Here is a 17,500-nt window from a genome sequence, read left to right as displayed (position 1 = left end):
TGACACAGAAACCGTCTACATACCCTTTACTGACACAGAGAACCTCAACATATGCTTTACTGACAGAGACGACAGACCAGCCGAGCCTTCGCTGACAGACAAAAGGCCAACACACCAACTACTGACACAGAAACCGTCTACATACCCTTTACTGACACAGAAACCGTCTACATACCCTTTACTGACACAGAAACCGTCTACATACACTTTACTGACACAGAGAACCTCAACATACCCTTTACTGACACAGAGAACCTCAACATACGCTTTACTGACACAGAGAACCTCAGCATACGCTTTACTGACAGAGACGACAGACCAGCCGAGCCTTCGCTGACAGACAAAAGGCCAACACACCAACTACCGACACAGAAACCGTCTACATACCCTTTACTGACACAGAGAACCTCAACATACCCTTTACTGACACAGAGAACCTCAACATACCCTCTACTGACACAGAAACTGTCTACATACCCTTTACTGACACAGAAACCGTCTACATACCCTTCACTGACGCAGAGAACCTTAACATACGCTTTACTGACACAGAAACCGTCTACATATCCTTTACTGACACAGAAACTGTCTACATACCCTTTGCTGACACAGAAACCGTCTGCATACCCATCACTGAAACAGAGAACCTTAACAACCTTTACTGACAGACAAAAGACCAGCCTGGCATTTCGACAAACAAAAGGCCAATGTACCAATTACTGACATACGCTTTACTCACAGAGAAAGCCTCAGCATACCCTTCACTGACAGACACGACAGACCAGCTTACCATTCCCTGACAGACAAAAGGCTAACACACCAACTACCGACTGTAACGCTGGCTAGAAGGTTACACAGGCTATACAATAATCGAGGTCAGATCGTCAACTGAGGTCATACACGTGAAGTCAGAGATATGCGGTACACAGGGACTGAGGCAGAGCAAGGTCAATAACAGGCTAGGATCATACACTGGTAATCAGATGGCTAAAGTACAATAGGCTGGGGCAGGTGCTAAATCGTAAATCAGGCCGAAGTCATACACATAGGTCAGATGGCTGAGGTACAGTAAGGATTACACAGAGACAGGGTCGTTAGGCTAGCTGAGGTCAATATTGAGGATCAGATGCCTATAGTACAGAGGGATGACACTTTAATCAAAGTGGAGGGATCGCCGGGTCAAAGAAAGAACAATCAGAATAATACAATATACAATACAAGACTTAAGGATAGATATATATCGCAAACACTGCATATATATCTATCTCAGCAGAACTTTAACTAGACTCAGTAGTAAAGCAAGGTCTGGCGCTCAGATATCTGATAGCTATCACAGACACTGGACAACTTACCAAACAGAATAGGGATTACTGCGCTTCAATGGACCAATCACACTTAACAGGGGATCGCAGCAATGGTTAGGATCACTCCACCCGTAAGCAGCTTAATGTCACAATAGATCACCGCGCTCACTTGCCCTGTAAAAAGATCAGAAATTGCACATAGTGCCCAGTACAGTCTATAACTGCCAATAGCGAACACCTCGTGCTGCACTCCAGGGGGTAGTGCCACCACCAGACTAAGGAAACAACGTTCAGCTCCCCCTTTGTGGATGCACTCACCAGAAGCGCGTCTTTCTCTATAGCATATCACATCCAACTCTGCATGTCCATCCAGCCAGCCAAGGATTGTGTGGCATAAAACTCGTTTAATAAAAGTTTAAAATGCAGGCTTTACAGGCTATTTCATTACCACTCCGTCCGCGGATACCATAGAGCAGCACGAATACCTCTCCTGCCGTTACTTCCTTACTGACGTCAGCGCGCCTCCGACTCTGCCCTACGCGTTTTGTCACACGTCGTGACTCATTCAGGGGCCCCTGAATGAGTCACGACGTGTGACGAAACGCGTAGGGCGGAGTAAGACGCGCTTCTGGTGAGTGCATCCACAAAGGGGCAGCTGAACGTTGTTTCCTTAGTCTGGTGGTGGCACTACCCCCTGGAGTGCAGCTCGAGGTGTTCGCTATTGGCAGTTATAGACTGTACTGGGCACTATGTGCAATTTCTGATCTTTTTACAGGGCAAGTGAGCGCGGTGATCTATTGTGACATTAAGACACTGGACAACTGACAGAGCAGAAGTACCCGAGTAAAGAGCAATACGCCCCTGACCCTCCAGCCAATCAGAGGCTTCCACAAAGTCAGCTGACCAGCCTCACACCCGTTTCCTCAGCCTATAAAGCCTGTCATGGGCAGTGCGTGCTCGCCCAGGGTCTTGTGTGGATGCGCGGCACTAGCTCACAGCCATAGGGAAGCCGGGGATGCAGCCAAACAACACGGAAGTACGCGGCTGCCCGGAGCTGTCGGCAGCCGCGTCCGTGAGTTTATTTACACCGACACAGAAACCGTCTACATACCCGTCACTGACAGAGACGACAGACCAGCCTAGCATTCCCTGACAGACAAAAGTCCAACGTACCAACCCATGAAATCAAATCAATGAAATTGGTCAAAACACTTTACTCGATCAGAAAGGATGGAAAATATTAGTCGATGGTAAAGGAATCAGCTTATGTTCACATGATTTCGATCGACACAGAATGGATTTTTGGCTTCAGAGCAGGGAGTAGTGAAGTAGACTCACATAGGAAGTGTGCGGGGCTACTAGTCTATTGACTTTCCATCAACCACACTGTAGCTGATCGTACAATAAAGTTGATTGCTTAATTGCTCAATGGCAAATTGAGAAAAGTTTGGACATCTTAAGAGATTGTGACAAGAAAAGACAAGAAGTTCCAGAAGGTCCAGCAGCAGCAGCAGGTCAGTCAATAAGCTCCATAACAGATATCAGAATAAAAAAACCATGAGTGCAACTACTATCAAACACAAACCAAGACATGAAGTGTTTGCCATTCATGCGAGTGTCCACCAGTCAGAGACCCACCCTAAGACCTCCCAGGGCGAGTTCATGATCCCAGCCTGTCCCAAACACGGGTCCAGTCAATGTATAAACAGAGATGTTCCTCATCTGAATGGCTCACGGAAAGCTTGAAGGAGCCACAAGATTTAGGATTTACTTGATTAGGAACGAATCACGTACTCTGCTTGATTTAGGAAATAATCACGTATAGAAGGAGTAGGAATGGATTTAGAGTGGAGGCATTCACTAGGTGACCACCATTGTAACTGCACCCCATAGGTCCGAGCAGATCCTGGTGGTCAGCATGGATGAATCCTGGTCAGCATGGATGAATGATCTCCAGCATTACAGCTCTAACATTACTCACCCACCCCAGAAGGGATCCCAAGACTTTACAAACAACACATTGTTACAACATTCTCTCATAAACCCATAAAGCTTGAACATTCCCGGCTAGAGTCCATCAATGCTGCTGAGGTCCATCGTCCTTCCAGTCATATACTACTGTAAAGACAACTGTGAGGGGGAACAAGAACCAGAATTTCCTTACACCTGATATTCAGGTTCTTAATCAGCTACAGCAGATGGAGGAGGGGCTGAGGCATAGACACAGCAGACCTGAACTCAGAATTTCCTGTCTGCTCTAAAAGAAGGACCTGGTTCCCCTCCTCGGAGGCCGGTGTGGTCTCAGAAGAAGACCATTCAGGGGCTTTGTGCTCAATCTTTACATTCTTGCTGTGGAAAGATACCGCCGGCTGCATGAACAATTGTACCTGACGACCGATCTTGCATGAAATTGGCAACAATGTATTGTTTGCAGCGCTTAAGGAAGGTGGCTACACACAATACAATTTTTTCAATATCTTTTCAATTCAAGAATTGCAATCAGATTTTCTGATGGAGTGTAACCTTTTAGTAGCTGAATAGTGTACTGGTTAAGGGCACCGCCTTTGACGTGGGAGACCAGGGTTCAAATCCTGGCCAGGGTCAGTACCTATTCAGCAAGGAGTCCTTAGGCAAGACTCCCTAACACTGCAGGGTGGCCTCCTGAGCGAGTCCCAGTGGCTGCAGCTCTGGAGCGCTTTGAGTCCGACAGGAGAAAATCGCTATACAAAGGCTCGGATTAAAATTTTAAAAACCTGGCCACACTAGTATGTTACATTTTTCCCCCAATTATTAAAAAAAATGATTGAAAACTGAAGAAATCACACAAGAAACTGACAATCTACCCTACACTATCCAATGTTCAAATAAAAAAAACAACAATCTTTTTAAAATTGGCCCATTTTATTGCATGGTGTGTGGCTGCCTTTAGCCCAGCTGTCAGGAGCTCTCATGTGTGATTATTCTGCGCAGTGAGATCACTTCGGCTTCTACCTTCACCACTACAAACATTCTTCCCACTCACAGGGATAACACAAGGGGGGGCCACAGCAATGTAGCCCTAACACTGCTAATACTGGGCTAATTGCCCCATCCTGACCCCTATGCAACTCATTCTTCACCACTACAAACATTCTTCCCACTCACAGGGATAACACAAGGGGGGGCCACAGCAATGTAGCCGTAACACTGCTAATACTGGGCTAATTGCCCCATCCTGACCCCTATGCAACTCCTTCTTCACCACTACAAACATTCTTCCCACTCACAGGGATAACACAAGGGGGGGCCACAGCAATGTAGCCGTAACACTGCTAATACTGGGCTAATTGCCCCATCCTGACCCCTATGCAACTCATTCTTCACCACTACAAACATTCTTCCCACTCACAGGGATAACACAAGGGGGGACCACAGCAATGTAGCCCTAACGCTGCTAATACCGGGCTAATTGCCCCATCCTGACCCCTATGCAACTCATTCTTCACCACTACGAACATTCTTCCCACTCACAGGGATAACACAAGGGGGGACCACAGCAATGTAGCCCTAACGCTGCTAATACCGGGCTAATTGCCCCATCCTGACCCCTATGCAACTCATTCTTCACCACTACAAACATTCTTCCCACTCACAGGGATAACACAAGGGGGGACCACAGCAATGTAGCCCTAACACTGCTAATACCGGGCTAATTGCCCCATCCTGACCCCTATGCAACTCATTCTTCACCACTACGAACATTCTTCCCACTCACAGGGATAACACAAGGGGGGACCACAGCAATGTAGCCCTAACGCTGCTAATACCGGGCTAATTGCCCCATCCTGACCCCTATGCAACTCATTCTTCACCACTACAAACATTCTTCCCACTCACAGGGATAACACAAGGGGGGACCACAGCAATGTAGCCCTAACACTGCTAATACTGGGCTAATTGCCCCATCCTGACCCCTATGCAACTCATTCTTCACCACTACAAACATTCTTCCCACTCACAGGGATAACACAAGGGGGGACCACAGCAATGTAGCCCTAACACTGCTAATACTGGGCTAATTGCCCCATCCTGACCCCTATGCAACTTATTCTTCACCACTACAAACATTCTTCCCACTCACAGGGATAACACAAGGGGGGACCACAGCAATGTAGCCCTAACACTGCTAATACTGGGCTAATTGCCCCATCCTGACCCCTATGCAACTCATTCTTCACCACTACAAACATTCTTCCCACTCACACTGATAACACAAGGGGGGACCACAGCAATGTAGCCCTAATGCTGCTAATACCGGGCTAATTGCCCCATTCTGACCCCTATGCAACTCCTTCTTCACCACTACAAACATTCTTCCCACTCACAGGGATAACACAAGGGGGGACCACAGCAATGTAGCCCTAACACTGCTAATACTGGGCTAATTGCCCCATCCTGACCCCTATGCAACTCATTCTTCACCACTACAAACATTCTTCCCACTCACAGGGATAACACAAGGGGGGACCACAGCAATGTAGCCCTAACGCTGCTAATACCGGGCTAATTGCCCCATCCTGACCCCAAACCGATCGGCCATATGGCCGAACTAAGAGCGCTGTGATTGGCCGAACGGGTCACGTGGTTCGTACCCGAACGCGCTCTGATTGGCCGAATGGGTCACGTGGTTCGGGTAAATAAATACCCGATCCACGTCATTTCTCCGCCATTTGTCTGTGGGTTTAGCTTTGGGTAGGCAGGCAGGGTAGTTCTCTCTCCAGCCAGGCTAGCCAGGGTCCCCCCAGTCATTGTGTCGCTGCTGGGAACAGTAGTACACCGCTCACCCACCACTGTATAGCATTGTGTTTACTGCCACTCTGTGTCTCTGCTGGGAACAGTAGTACACCGCTCACCCGCCACTGTATAGCATTGTGCTCTGTGTCGCTGCTGGGAATAGTAGTACACCGCTCACCCACCATTGTACAGCATTGTGCTCTGTGTCGCTGCTGGGAACAGTAGTACACCGCTCACCCACCACTGTATAGCATTGTGCTCTGTGTCGCTGCTGGGAACAGTAGTACACCGCTCACCCACCACTGTATAGCATTGTGCTCTGTGTCGCTGCTGGGAATAGTAGTACACCGCTCACCCACCACTGTATAGCATTGTGCTCTGTGTCGCTGCTGGGAACAGTAGTACACCGCTCACCCACCACTGTATAGCATTGTGCTCTGTGTCGCTGCTGGGAACAGTAGTACACCGCTCATCCACCACTGTATAGCATTGTGCTCTGTGTTGCTGCTGGGAATAGTAGTACACCACTCACCCACCACTGTATAGCATTGTGCTCTGTGTCGCTGCTGGGAACAGTAGTACACCGCTCACCCACCACTGTATAGCATTGTGCTCTGTGTCGCTGCTGGGAATAGTAGTACACCGCTCACCCACCACTGTATAGCATTGTGCTCTGTGTCGCTGCTGGGAATAGTAGTACACCGCTCACCCACCACTGTATAGCATTGTGCTCTGTGTCGCTGCTGGGAACAGTAGTACACCGCTCACCCACCACTGTATAGCATTGTGCTCTGTGTCGCTGCTGGGAATAGTGGTACACCGCTCACCCACCACTGTATAGCATTTCTGTACTGCCACTGTACTGCTGCCAGTCAGCGTGTACTTTAAGGATAAGTGAAATGAGGAAGAAATCCGGTGAAAGAGGGAGGGGCAAGGGAAGAGGTGTTTCCCCTGACGGTTCACATACAGGCCATAGGGGAGCACCCAAGAAAACCCACTCAATACCGCCCATGTTGTCCAGGAAATCAACCCTCACAAATCCAAAAGAACAGGACCAGATAATTAATTGGATGACCTCTCAAGCGTCCAGCAGTGGGTTAAGCAGCACCAGCACATCACGCACGAGGTCCGAGTCCTCAGCCAGTTACAAGGAGCCAGTGGGCACAAAGCTGACACAACCGGCAGCGACACCACGCACACAACTGCCAAATAACCAGTCCGAAGAATTTCCTCAGGACACAATGGGGTATTCGCAGGAGCTATTCCCAGCCCAACAAACTTCCACCTTTCAAAGGTCAATGGAACAGCCAGAAATGTTGTGCCCGGATTCACAACCATTTACTGTGGGAAATGCACCGCGCACTGAAATGCAAGGCGAGTCCGAGGAGGACTTTGAAACCCAAATCCCAGAGCAAGTTGGGCAGGAGGGGTTTCAATTGCAGGAGGTCGGCCGAGAAGATCTGGAAGACGACGTTAGAGTGAGCTGCGCAGAGGTTGTTCTGGGGAGCTCTACTCCACGGCGGCGGCCCACAATGACATATGACGAGTTTGAGGAGATGGAAGAGGAGGAGGGTTTGGACAATGTGGACACAGACCCAGATTTTGTATGTGAAGGAGAACATCGCCGTCGTAGCAGCACAGATGAGTCTGTTGAAGAACCCACTGCTGCACGAGTTCGCCTTGTGCCACAAGGTAGGCGGCGCGAAATTTCAGGCACCACAAGCGTGGAAGTTCAAGTGAGACGCAAAAGAGGCGCAAACAGAAATCGCCAGCAAGGCAGGTGCTCCAAAGTCTGGCCTTTCTTTGAAGACTGCACTGAGGATGTTACCATGGTGATTTGCAAGGTGTGCAAGACCCGCCTGAGCAGGGGGAAAAGTATTAACAACCTCTCCACCACCAGCATGAGCCGCCACATGCTATCCAAACATCCCACTCTGTGGGCAAACGCGGCAGGACAGGGTACCACCAGCAACACTGCCTCCCTTGGGTTCACCAGACTCACCACCAGACCCGCCTCAGCAGCAGCAGTAGCCCAGCCATTGCGCGGTTCACAACAACATTCACAAACATCAGACGACGCTGACACTGTCACTTTCCGGAGTAGTGCTCTTGAGGTCTCACAGTCTTCATCAAACACAACAACCAACAGCCCTTCAGTGTGCAGCCCTACGGTTCAGTTGTCTGTCTCGGAGATGTTTGAGCGCAAGAGGAAATTTCCAGCAAATGACCCCCGGGCCGTGGCAGTAACATCCAGCATAGCCAAGCTTCTGGTCTGCGAAATGCTGCCATATCGAGTGGTGGAGACAAACAGCTTGAGGGCATGATGTCAGTGGCCATCCCACGTTACGTGGTTCCCAGCCGCTACCACTTTGCACGCTCTGCAGTGCCTGAGTTGCATGAGCACGTGGTCAGCAAAATAACCCGAAGCTTGAAGAATGACGTTGCCTGCAAGGTTCACCTCACCACTGACACCTGGACGAGTGCGTTCGGACAGGGTCGATACATCTCCCTTACCGCGCACTGGGTGAACCTTGTGGAGCCTGGCAGCGATTCCTCACCTGCTATGGCGCGGGTGTTGCCCACGCCGCAAACAGCTGCACCGCCGTCCCTCCCACTGGATAACAACAGCAGCACCTACCTCTCTGACTCCTTCACCTCCAACGCATCTCAAAGCTGTACCTCATCCGGAAACGCTAACCCAGCACCAGCAGCAGTAGGATCGTGGAAGCAGTGCAGCACAGCTGTTGGCACGCGTCAGCAAGCGTTGCTGAAGCTGATCTGCCTTGGGGATAAGCAGCACACAGGGGAGGAAATTTGGAGGGGAATAAAGGAACAGACGGATTTGTGGCTGGCACCGCTGGACCTGAAACCGGGCATGGTTGTGTGTGATAATGGGAGTAATCTCATTCACGCTTTAAGGTTGGCTAAGCTGACACACATCCCTTGCCTGGCGCACGTGATGAACCTAGTAGTTCAGCGGTTCCTGAGGACATACCCAGGCGTGGCCGATCTTCTGTTGAAGGTGCGACGAGTGGCCAAACATTGTAGAAATTCCAGTACTGCTTCGGGGGCACTCGCCAAGATGCAGGAGCGCTTCAATCTCCCCCACCATCGCTTGCTGTGTGATGTCCCTACGCGCTGGAATTCTACGCTGCACATGCTAGCCCGCTTTTGCGAGCAGAAGAGTGCAGTGGTCCAGTACATGACGGCGCAGTACCGAGGCACATCCGGACAGCTGCCAAGCTTCTGTGGATCCGATTGGGCCAACATGTTGGACCTCTGCCAAGTCCTCCAAAATTTTGAGCAATCCACGTTGCTTGTGAGCAGTGACAACTCTTCAGTCAGCATTACCATACCACTGCTGTGTTTACTGAAGAAGTCAATGTTGAAAATCAAGGAAACAGCTGTCATGATGCAACTGGGGGAATCTGAAGGAGAAAACGATCAGCGTGATGATACCAACATCAGGCCATCTGCCTCAGGAAACGCTGGCCCCAGCAGCTATGATGAAGAAGAGGAGGAGGAACAGCTGGAGTTGGAGCAGGAATTTCATGCCACCACTGACGAGGGCCAGAGCGGTGCACGTTGGACTTCCACAATTCAGCGCGAATGGTCAGCAGAAGCAGACCAGGAAGAAGGTGACGACTATGATGCATCACAACTATCACAACGCTCACAAGAGGATGATGAGGATTCTGGCAGGACTCTGGCACACATGGCTCAATTCATGCTAGACTGCATTGAACGCGACCCACGCATTGTGCGCATTCTGGACAACACCAATTACTGGGTTTATACCCTTCTGGATCCACGGTACAAACACAATGTTCCAAAACTGCTTGAAGAAAGAGTCAGACAGGTCAAAATGGAAGAATACCAGCAGGCCCTTGTGGAGACTTTAGAGAGGAGATTGACATCCTCCCCCTCCTCTAGCCAGTTGTACGCCGACAGACTGACTTCCGCAAACCCAGGACGACCAGAGGGGCAACAAACAACACAAGCCGCAGCTAGTGCCCAAAAGGGAATAGTATCGGCAGTGTCCTTGGAGTGGGAAAATTTTCTGACACCCATGCAGCAGCCCACAGAACAGCAAGCGTGCAGATCCACCTCCAACACCGATCGCCTGGAGAAGATGGTCAAGGACTACATGTCAGATGGCGTAGCTGTGTTGAACAATCCATCTGCACCCTTCAACTATTGGGTATCGAAGCTAGACACCTGACACGAACTGGCAATGTACGCAATAGAGGTGCTGGCTTGCCCGGCAGCCAGCGTTATGTCGGAACGCTGTTTCAGTGCTGCCGGAGGCATCGTCACAGATCGGCGTATCCGCCTCTCCACAGAAAATGCAGACCGTCTGACTAGTGTTGGGCGAACACCTAGATGTTCGGGTTCGCGAACGTTCGCCGAACATCGCCGCGATGTTCGGGTGTTCGACCCGAACTCCGAACGTAATGGAAGTCAATGGGGACCCGAACTTTCGTGCTTTGTAAAGCTTCCTTACATGCTACATACCCCAAATTTGCAGGGTATGTGCACCTTGGGAGTGGGTACAAGAGGAAAAAAAATTTAGCAAAAAGAGCTTATAGTTTTTGAAAAAAATCGATTTTAAAGTTTCAAAGAGAAAACTGTCTTTTAAATGCGGGAAATGTCTGTTTTCTTTGCACGGGTACAGGCGCGGAGCTAGGGGGGGTCGGGGTAGGACAAGTGCCCCGGGGCGCCTGGTCCCCAAGGGCGCCCTCCGCCTGGCTGAGCTGCGGGTTTTTTTTTCTATTTTTTTTTTTTTTTTTTTGGGCGGGTGAGGGGAGCAGCGCAGAGAAGAGGGAGAGCTGTGCGGACGGTGGGGAAGGGGGGCCATATCCCCCCTCCTTCCCTCACCTTAGGTGCTCTCTCCCTCCCTCGCTGTCCCCTCCAATGTCCGGGTGGCTCTTGGCTGGCAGCGGCGGGCGGAACTCACCTCCGTCTCGCTCCAGCGCCGGGCGGAAGTTCGGGTGCGCAGCCGCTGCTCTGGTCTGGACCAGACCAGAGTAGTGGCAGATCCATCCGGCGCTGCGACGAGACGGAGGTAAGTTCCGCCCGCCGCTGCCAGCCACCCGGACATTGGAGGGGACAGCGAGGAAGGGAGAGCAGCTCTTCTCTGCGCTGCTCCCCTCCTGCTGGGGAGGGGGACACCTGACCTGGCTACCTACTCTGGGTATATATACCCCTGCCTACATATACTGGACTTATATCCCTGGCTACCTACTCTGGGCACATATAACCCTGGCTACCTACTCTGGGCACATATACCCCTGGCTACCTACTCTGGGCACATATACCCCTGGCTACCTACTCTGGGCACATATACCCCTGGCTACCTACTCTGGGCACATATACCCCTGACTACCTACTCTGGGCACATATACCCCTGGCTACCTACTCTGGGCACATATACCCCTGGCTACCTACTCTGGGCACATATACCCCTGGCTACCTACTCTGGGCATATATACCCCTGGCTACCTACTCTGGGCACATATACCCCTGCCTACATATACTGGGCATATACCCCTGGCTACCTACTCTGGGCACATATACCCCTGGCTACCTACTCTGGGCACATATACCCCTGGCTACCTACTCTGGGCATATATACCCCTGGCTACCTACTCTGGGCACATATACCCCTGGCTACCTACTCTGGGCACATATACCCCTGCCTACATATACTGGGCATATACCCCTGGCTACCTACTCTGGGCACATATACCCCTGGCTACCTACTCTGGGCACATATACCCCTGGCTACCTACTCTGGGCATATATACCCCTGGCTACCTACTCTGGGCACATATACCCCTGGCTACCTACTCTGGGCACATATACCCCTGGCTACCTACTCTGGGCACATATACCCCTGGCTACCTACTCTGGGCATATATACCCCTGGCTACCTACTCTGGGCACATATACCCCTGGCTACCTACTCTGGGCACATATACCCCTGGCTACCTACTCTGGGCATATATACCCCTGGCTACCTACTCTGGGCACATATACCCCTGGCTACCTACTCTGGGCACATATACCCCTGGCTACCTACTCTGGGCACATACACCCCTGCCTACATATACTGGGCATATACCCCTGGCTACCTACTCTGGGCACATATACCCCTGGCTACCTACTCTGGGCACATATACCCCTGGCTACCTACTCTTAGCACATATACCCCTGCCTACATATACTGGGCATATACCCCTGGCTACCTACTCTGGGCACATATACCCCTGGCTACCTACTCAGGGCACATATACCCCTGCCTACATATACTGGGCATATACCCCTGGCTATCTACTCTGGGCACATATACCCCTGGCTACCTACTCTGGGCACATAAACCCCTGCCTACATATACTGGGCATATACCCCTGGCTACCTACTCTGGGCACATATACCCCTGGCTACCTACTCTGGGCACATATACCCCTGCCTACATATACTGGGCACATATACCCCTGCCTACATATACTGGGCATATACCCCTGGCTACCTACTCTGGGCACATATACCCCTGGCTACCTACTCAGGGCACATATACCCCTGCCTACATATACTGGGCATATACCCCTGGCTATCTACTCTGGGCACATATACCCCTGGCTACCTACTCTGGGCACATAAACCCCTGCCTACATATACTGGGCATATACCCTTGGCTATCTACTCTGGGCACATATACCCCTGGCTACCTACTCTGGGCACATAAACCCCTGCCTACATATACTGGGCATATACCCCTGGCTACCTACTCTGGGCACATATACCCCTGGCTACCTACTCTTAGCACATATACCCCTGCCTACATATACTGGGCATATACCCCTGGCTACCTACTCTGGGCACATAAACCCCTGCCTACATATACTGGGCATATACCCCTGGCTACCTACTCAGGGCACATAAACCCCTGCCTACATATACTGGGCATATACCCCTGGCTACCTACTCTGGGCACATATACCCCTGGCTACCCACTCTGGGCACATATACCTCTGGCTACCTACTCTGGGCACATATACCCCTGGCTACCTACTCTTGGCACATATACCCCTGCCTACATATACTGGGCATATACCCCTGGCTACCTACTCTGGGCACATATACCCCTGGCTACCTACTCAGGGCACATATACCCCTGCCTACATATACTGGGCATATACCCCTGGCTACCTACTCTGGGCACATATACCCCTGGCTACCTACTCTGGGCACATATTCCCCTGGCTACCTACTCTGGGCACATACCCCTGGCTACCTACTCTGGGCACATATACCCCTGCCTACATATACTGGGCATATACCCCTGGCTACCTACTCTGGGCACTTATACCCCTGCCTACATATACTGGGCACATATACCCCTAACTACATATACTGGGTACATATACCCCTGGCTACATATACTGGGCATATATACCCCTGGCTACATATACTGGGCATATATACCCCTGGCTACATATACTGGGCACATATACCTCTGGCTACATATACTGGGGACACATACCCCTGCCTACATATACTGGGCACATATACCCCTGGCTACCTGTTCTGTGGACATCTCTACCCCTGGCTACCTGTTCTAGGGACATCTATACTGCTGGCCACCTATTCTGGGGACATCTATACTGCTGGCCACCTATTCTGGGGACACCTATAGACCTGGGGCTATCTATTTTTGGGGAACCACTGCTGTCAGATTGAGTGTATTTTGGGGAACTGCTGCCAGGTGAGAGGTGTCTACCATATTAAGGGGGCATTCTGCCTATTTATGTGAAATGCTGTCTATTTATGTGCCTCATGACTGCTGAATTTGTCTTGTTGGGGGCCTCATGGTTACTGAATTTGTCTTGTTGGGGGCCTCAAGATCGCTGAATTTGTCTTGTTAGGGGCCTCATGATTGCTGAATTTGTCTTGTTGGGGGCCTCAGGATTGCTAAATTTGTCTTGTTGGGGGCCTCATGATTGCTGAGTTGGTCATGTTGGGGGCCTCATGTTTACTCATGATTGCGGAATTTGTCTTGATGGGGGGGGGGCTCATGATTGCTGAATTTGTCTTGGAACATGCTGGAAGGTACATACTGAGGGAGGGTGGGTGAGCGTGAGCCTGCTAACCTCCATGTACATTTGAAGGGGCGTGACCAAATGTGGAGCACCCATAACCACGCCCACATTTGGTCACGACCCTTCACCTTAGGGGGCGCATTAATAGTCTTTGTCCCCGGGCGCTGAAAACCCTAGCTACGCCTCTGCACGGGTAACATGCTTTTTGTCGGCATGCAGTCATAAATGTAATACATATAAGAGGTTCCAGGAAAAGGGACCGGTAACGCTAACCCAGCAGCAGCACACGTGATGGAACAGGAGGAGGGTGGCGCAGGAGGAGAAGGCCACGCTTTGAGACACAACAACCCAGGCCTTGCATGAGGACAAGAAGCGTGCGGATAGCAATTTGCATTTTGTCGCCATGCAGTCATAAATGTAATACAGATGAGAGGTTCAATAAACAGGGACCGGAAACGCTAACCCATCACACATGTTCATTGTTCATGTTACTTGGTTGGGGTCCGGGAGTGTTGCGTAGTCGTTTCCAATCCAGGATTGATTCATTTTAATTTGAGTCAGACGGTCTGCATTTTCTGTGGAGAGGCGGATACGCCGATCTGTGACGATGCCTCCGGCAGCACTGAAACAGCGTTCCGACATAACGCTGGCTGCCGGGCAAGCCAGCACCTCTATTGCGTACATTGCCAGTTTGTGCCAGGTGTCTAGCTTCAATACCCAATAGTTGAAGGGTGCAGATGGATTGTTCAACACAGCTATGCCATCTGACATGTAGTCCTTGACCATCTTCTCCAGGCGATCGGTGTTGGAGGTGGATCTGCACGCTTGCTGTTCTGTGTGCTGCTGCATGGGTGTCAGAAAATTTTCCCACTCCAAGGACACTGCCGATACCATTCCCTTTTGGGCACTAGCTGCGGCTTGTGTTGTTTGCTGCCCTCCTGGTCGTCCTGGGTTTGCGGAAGTCAGTCTGTCGGCGTACAACTGGCTAGAGGAGGGGGAGGATGTCAATCTCCTCTCTAAAGTCTCCACAAGGGCCTGCTGGTATTCTTCCATTTTGACCTGTCTGACTCTTTCTTCAAGCAGTTTTGGAACATTGTGTTTGTACCGTGGATCCAGAAGGGTATAAACCCAGTAATTGGTGTTGTCCAGAATGCGCACAATGCGTGGGTCGCGTTCAATGCAGTCCTAGGCCGAAGAGGTCATAGCCTAGGGTCACAAAAACCTGTTTATTTGGGCAATTTCAATGGTAGTGATGCTGACGTACATAAATCTCAGCCATGGCCGTTAGCAACGTCTGAATTTAACGAAATGTCTCATGCAGGTAGAAGACATATTGTTAGACTTGGATTCCAAAGATGGGGTCCCTACATCTCTGCAAACCAGAGTTACAGGGGTCCAAAATTGGTAAAATCCCCCATAGGCTTTCATTGCCTCCCTATTTCACTTTCCAAAATCTCACTTCTTTTCAAAGGGCAATTGGTCAGCAGTGGCAAATTTTCTAGCATTGTAGGGACCCTTAGGGGGAACATGACTGGTGAGTTTCGGGCCCCTAGGCCGAAGAGGTCATAGCCTAGGGTCACAAAAACCTGTTTATTTGGGCTATTTCAATGGTAGTGATGCTGACGTACATAAATCTCAGCCATGGCCGTTAGCAACGTCTGAATTTCACGAAATGTCTCATGCAGGTAGAAGACATATTGTTAGACTTGGATTCCAAAGATGGGGTCCCTACATCTCTGCAAACCAGAGTTACAGGGGTCCAAAATTGGTAAAATCCCCCATAGGCTTTCATTGCCTCCCTATTTCACTTTCCAAAATCTCACATCTTTTCAAAGGGCAATTGCTCAGCAGTGGCAAATTTCCTAGCATTGTAGGGACCCTTAGGGGGAACATGACTGGTGAGTTTCGGGCCCCTAGGCCGAAGAGGTCATAGCCTAGGGTCACAAAAACCTGTTTATTTGGGCTATTTCAATGGTAGTGATGCTGACGTACATAAATCTCAGCCATGGCCGTTAGCAACGTCTGAATCTCACAAAATGTCTCATGCAGGTAGAAGACATATTGTTAGACTTGGATTCCAAAGATGGGGTCTCTACATCTCTGCAAACCAGAGTTACAGGGCTCCAAAATTGGTAAAATCCCCCATAGGCTTTCATTGGGCCTTCTATTTACCGTTCCAAAATCTCACACCATTTCAAAGGGCAATGGCTCAGCAGTGGCAAAACTCACCAGTCATGATCCCCCTAAGGGTCCCTACAATGCTAGAAAATTTGGTACTGCTGAGCCATTGCCCTTTGAAAAGATGTGAGATTTTGGAAAGTGAAATAGGGAGGCAATGAAAGCCTATGGGGGATTTTACCAATTTTGCACCCCTGAAACTCTGGTTTGCAGAGATGTAGGGACCCCATCTTTGGAATCCAAGTCTAACAATATGTCTTCTACCTGCATGAGACATTTCGTGAAATTCAGACGTTGCTAACGGCCATGGCTGAGATTTATGTACGTCACCATCACTACCATTGAAATAGCTCAAATAAACAGGTTTTTGTGACCCTAGGCTATGACCTCTTCGGCCTAGGGGCCCGAAACTCACCAGTCATGTTCCCCCTAAGGGTCCCTACAATGCTAGAAAATTTGCCACTGCTGAGCAATTGCCCTTTGAAAAGATGTGAGATTTTGGAAAGTGAAATAGGGAGGCAATGAAAGCCTATGGGGGATTTTACCGATTTTGCACCCCTGTAACTCTGGTTTGCAGAGATGTAGGGACCCCATCTTTGGAATCCAAGTCTAACAATATGTCTTCTACCTGCATGAGACATTTCGTGAAATTCAGACGTTGCTAACGGCCATGGCTGAGATTTATGTACGTCACCATCACTACCATTGAAATAGCTCAAATAAACAGGTTTTTGTGACCCTAGGCTATGACCTCTTCGGCCTAGGGGCCCGAAACTCACCAGTCATGTTCCCCCTAAGGGTCCCTACAATGCTAGAAAATTTGCCACTGCTGAGCAATTGCCCTTTGAAAAGATGTGAGATTTTGGAAGGTGAAATAGGGAGGCAATGAAAGCCTATGGGGGATTTTACCAATTTTGCACCCCTGTAACTCTGGTTTGCAGAGATGTAGGGACCCCATCTTTGGAATCCAAGTCTAACAATATGTCTTCTACCTGCATGAGACATTTCGTGAAATTCAGACGTTGCTAACGGCCATGGCTGAGATTTATGTACGTCACCATCACTACCATTGAAATAGCTCAAATAAACAGGTTTTTGTGACCCTAGGCTATGACCTCTTCGGCCTAGGGGCCCGAAACTCAC

The 17,500-nt window shown here is 50.0% G+C and overlaps 1 protein-coding gene across 1 annotated transcript in view; it reads right to left on the bottom strand.

Annotated features, from left to right (window-relative positions):
- TNK1 (tyrosine kinase non receptor 1) overlaps positions 1-17,500 on the bottom strand; it is a 76,068-nt gene that overhangs the window by 51,553 nt on the left and 7,015 nt on the right. The window lies entirely within an intron of this gene.

Source organism: Hyperolius riggenbachi, chromosome 3 (genome assembly GCF_040937935.1).
Source record: "Hyperolius riggenbachi isolate aHypRig1 chromosome 3, aHypRig1.pri, whole genome shotgun sequence".
NCBI classification, from domain to species: domain Eukaryota; kingdom Metazoa; phylum Chordata; class Amphibia; order Anura; family Hyperoliidae; genus Hyperolius; species Hyperolius riggenbachi.
The sequence above is the reverse complement of the archived record's forward strand: the minus strand, read 5'-3'. Positions and strand labels throughout refer to the sequence as shown.